General features: G+C 33.5%; 1 pseudogene; it reads left to right on the top strand.

Moving 5' to 3' along the window:
* LOC107665510 (low-density lipoprotein receptor-related protein 1B-like) overlaps positions 1–5,181 on the top strand; it is a 312,996-nt pseudogene that overhangs the window by 112,393 nt on the left and 195,422 nt on the right.

Here is a 5,181-nt window from a genome sequence, read left to right as displayed (position 1 = left end):
GTCATCTGCCTGGAACTGCTTCCCTTTACAACAGTGAGCACAAGCTACATTAAAGTGATTATTAAGTTTTGAATACGGATATTTTTATTACAAAAACACATCGATTCGCTACAGGAGGCCTTGTTCATCCCCCGGAGCCGTGTGAGATACTTTTTTTTTTTTTGATGGATGGGCGATTTTGGTTTTAGTTAGCGATAATAACCCTGGTGTGTGTATGTGTATAAGAGACAGAGAGAAGAGGCTGTGTATGTGTGTGCTTTCTCTAACATCTTGTTCCTGCCCTTTTCAGCCCCATCAGAGGTCACTAAGACAAAGCGCTGCGGCCCAGCGGAGTTTCAGTGCCAGAACCAGCGTTGCATTCAGCTCTCGTGGAAGTGTGATGGGGATGATGACTGCTCAGATGGCAGCGATGAAGATCCACACCTCTGCTGTAGGTCTTCTTGCACTTTTGTAGTCCAACCACGAACCTACAGAAACAAAGACTGTGTCCATAATAGAAAATGGAAAACTATATATAAAAAGGATCTATAAAAATGTACACACACAATTACTAATATAATTTTATTTAAGGTTTTTATTGATGTAAATTATGGGTTTTATGTGCGCTGTAATAAAAATGAAAAGAAAAATATACAAATAGTGATTAAAACCAAGAATTTTAATGTGTAAAATAATCATTTACATTTATATTTAATAAATATATATAAACATTGTTATATTATATTATATTTATATATTTAGTGCAGTCAAATGATTAATCGCGATTAATCAATAACTCCGACTGGATTCGTCTGAAAGAAGAAAGTCATATATACCTAGGATGACTTGAGGGTGAGTAATTTTTATTTTTGGGTGAACTAACCCTTTAATGTACTGTAGTTTGTATGTATACATTTTGTTTGTAGCTTTTAGTGTAGCTAACTAACTAATGCAGCTTATCCAACACATTTTGAACACAAACATAATGTGAAAATTATGGTTTATTTGACATCTTCAACCATGTATAATGTCTCCAAACTGCATTAAATATCACATTTATCTTTCTTTGTGTTTTTCCTCAGGTAATAACCAGTGTTCGGCAAATTACGGTGGCTGCGGCTCTTCGGCTCTATGCCTTGCTACGCCTGCAGGTCGCATGTGCGCCTGCGCAGACGGCCAACGTTTGGAGAAAGATAACATCACCTGTTCATGTAAGCTTCTATTAGTCGTATATAATCATTATCCAGGCATAATACGATATATGAGCAATAATTTGCACAATATGTGCGACAGAAATATTAATGGCGACTGAAAACTTGTTGCATCATGTGTGGTTAGAGCTGATGTAATTGAATGTTATTCTGGGATTTACAAGTGGTATGTGGTAGAGCAGAATATGCAGATTTTGTATTGGCACCCGCAGGCTAGTCAATAATGGTGGTGGTTTGTGGAAAATATGACAACAGATCAGATATGTTTATGTTAAGCTGAATATGTCCATTGATTTCCATTTCCAGTGGGGGATGTAAATGTCTCCGCTCAACCTGCGGTTTGGCTGTAACTGTGCTTGTGTTTGCGTGTGGCTTGGCCTTAAATCCATTGTAAACTCATGTGGATTCAATTTACGGCATAAATGACTCCATGACTTCCAGTTTTGCTCAGTTTTATTTTATGTGTCATTATAAGTACATGGTGGAAGTGTGTGTGTACCTGGAATAAGCATAATTCAGAACTAAAGAACTGGCCACTTTTACTTTACTTGAATAGGTCATGCGACAAAGGAAGTCACAGAAGTAGAATTGACTTAATTCTAATTTAGAGAAATGTACCAATCAGATAAAGTTAATGCAACAGAACTTTTTTGTTTTTACATCAGTAATTCACTAATTATTGTGATAATCTTCAAGTCTGTTATTAAAACATATTTGTTTAAACAATGCTACTAATTTTATTTAGCATTAAACATCAAAATATTACATTAAGACATTTAGGTACTGCACTATTTTAAGGGGTATATACTAAAAATGTTTTTTTTTTTTTTAGTTTTTTTTTTTTTAATGCTGATAATTTGTAATATTTCTTTTTTTTTGTCTTAAATTAAACTAGTGGCCTCAAACTTTTGGACCTTTAATAATAATAATAATAATAATAATAAAATCTCAGTTCAGAAATGGTGTGTGTGCCAGTGTTTAGTGTAATAACTATTATAGTTTTGTTAATATTTTGAATTATTATATTTTCTGTATTCATTTTTCAATTTTAGTTAAAGTTTTAGTAATTTTGTTGTGTTTTGTCAGATTTTTATAAAATATGTATTTATAGTTTTTTTAATCAAGTTTTATTTATTTATTTAAATGGTTTTGGTTTTAGTTAGCGATAATAACCCTGGTGTGTGTATGTGTATAAGAGACAGAGAGAAGAGGCTGTGTATGTGTGTGCTTTCTCTAACATCTTGTTCCTGCCCTTTTCAGCCCCATCAGAGGTCACTAAGACAAAGCGCTGCGGCCCAGCGGAGTTTCAGTGCCAGAACCAGCGTTGCATTCAGCTCTCGTGGAAGTGTGATGGGGATGATGACTGCTCAGATGGCAGCGATGAAGATCCACACCTCTGCTGTAGGTCTTCTTGCACTTTTGTAGTCCAACCACGAACCTACAGAAACAAAGACTGTGTCCATAATAGAAAATGGAAAACTATATATAAAAAGGATCTATAAAAATGTACACACACAATTACTAATATAATTTTATTTAAGGTTTTTATTGATGTAAATTATGGGTTTTATGTGCGCTGTAATAAAAATGAAAAGAAAAATATACAAATAGTGATTAAAACCAAGAATTTTAATGTGTAAAATAATCATTTACATTTATATTTAATAAATATATATAAACATTGTTATATTATATTATATTTATATATTTAGTGCAGTCAAATGATTAATCGCGATTAATCACATCCAAAATAAACATTTTTGTTTACATAATATATGTATGTGTGCTGTGTATATTTATTATGCATATATAAATACACACACATGCATGCATATATTTCAGAAAATATGTTATGTTTATATATTAAATATATGTATTTATAATATAAATTATATGAATATAAATATAGACATGTAAATGCATGTAAATATTTTCTAAATATATACATGCATTTGTGTCTATTTATATATACATAATAAATATACACAGTACACACACATATATTATGCAAACAAAAACTTTTATTTTGTATGCGATTAATCGCGATTAATCGTTTGACAGCACTAATTATATTACATTATATTATATTATTCTTAATATTTAATGATAATGAAATGATGAATAGTACATTTTAGTATTGTTTATTCTGTGTAATAGTTTTTTTTTCTTTTGAAAAAAAAAGACCTATATATAGTACAAATAATATATAAAACCTATAATTTTTTATTATTAATCATTTATAAGCCTTAGAAATTTTCATTTCAAGTGTGATACAGAAGGCATTATAGGGCTAAGAATCATAGTTGATGCACCTTACTTTGAAAAGAAACATCAAGTTGAGCACATTGCATTGTGGGATACAGTATGCCACGGTATGTTAGTATGACACATCACAAAACATTTGGACACCCAGATGCTTTCAGATGAATTTGTGTTACCAATTGACAGGCCGTTTTTTTCTCCTCAGCCAATCGCAGCTGCCCAGCGGACCAATTTAAATGCCTGAACAACCGCTGTATCCCGAAGAGATGGCTGTGTGACGGCACCGACGACTGCGGCAGCAACGAGGATGAGTCCAACCACACCTGCTCGGGTGAGCTTCACTCTGGAGCCTTGTCCTACATGGACGGCCCCGTATATGCGCCCAGCCATCCGGAACAACCCCGCCAAGCGGCCCCACCGCTGGGAGACACGTTGCTCGCTGTAGGCTACTGGCGCTCAAAGCTAGCGCCAACGGAGAATTTGAGAGGAGAAGTAGTCTTACATGACACCCCCCTCTCATATAATTTCCCACCGGTATGGGTCCATGTCACACGTTCCCTCCGGTCAGAGCGACTGCGCAGAAACGAAACTAGGTTCGCCCACATAATTCATCATGCACTTGGTGGGATTTACACATGACACACATCTGTTTCGGCCCAGTGAGCTCGAGTCCTTCGTGAATGTTTCCGCATCTCGCTTTGGGTCGTCGATTGCGAATGACCGAGTCTGTCAAGTTTACACCTCCTGGAAGGATCCGGCATCTAATTAACTTTTAGATTGAACCATATCCTGCGGTCTAAATCTCTAGAAGACTTCGTCCAAGCTGTCTCCTCCTTTGGGGGTTTTCCTGAGATGGGGATAAACGCGTAATCCGAAACATCAATATCGCAGTAAAGGTGCTGTGTTTATGTCACAACGTGTTGTCGGAGCCGTATCGTGCCACTTGATAAAAGGGCTGGAGACAATTTTTTTCACATTTCGCCAACAGGCAGCAGTCGATTTAATTTAGATAGCCTACAAACAAAGCTCCCCTTTGTGGGTAATACAATTTTCTAATCTAATCTCTAAAAGAAGAATTCAGAGAAAATCAATGACAAGTGTTTGGGAGAGTAGGAAAGGGGGAAGGAGAGTTCGTGCCAGCTTGTAATTTACAGTCGTCTTATCTGTCAAAGGAAATTCCGGATTTTTGGGGTGGATTCATTCCTGTGGCTTTCAGACAGACTTTACATTTTAGGATATAATTCAAGATTTTTTTTTTTCAGGTTTATTTATTTATTAATTTTTAATTGATTTAAATGATAGGTTTTATGTACTATTTGTATTAAAATATATATTAAAAAGTATTTTGTAAAAAATATATAAAAATTATTAAATCTGTAAATATTAAATATATACTTTTAATTAAAATATTATTATATTATATTATGCTTACTATTGTATAGTAACAAAAACACAAAAAGAGTATGTAAGCAATGGTTATTCTTTTTAATATTATTTTTTTTTGTTATATTGGCGTATATATATAGTACAAATAGTACATAAAACCTATAATTTAAATAGATAAAAATACAATATTACACTAATATACTAATGTTATGACTATATAATACAATATTTTATTTGATTATTTTTTATTGTTTTGTATTGATTTAATTTATAGGTTTCATGTGCTATTTGTAATGAAAATATTTTTTTTTGTACAAAAAATATGTAAAACCTATCATTTCTA

This window comes from Sinocyclocheilus anshuiensis, unplaced genomic scaffold (genome assembly GCF_001515605.1).
Source record: "Sinocyclocheilus anshuiensis isolate Anshui unplaced genomic scaffold, SAMN03320099.WGS_v1.1 scaffold543, whole genome shotgun sequence".
Taxonomy (NCBI): domain Eukaryota; kingdom Metazoa; phylum Chordata; class Actinopteri; order Cypriniformes; family Cyprinidae; genus Sinocyclocheilus; species Sinocyclocheilus anshuiensis.
The sequence above is the reverse complement of the archived record's forward strand: the minus strand, read 5'-3'. Positions and strand labels throughout refer to the sequence as shown.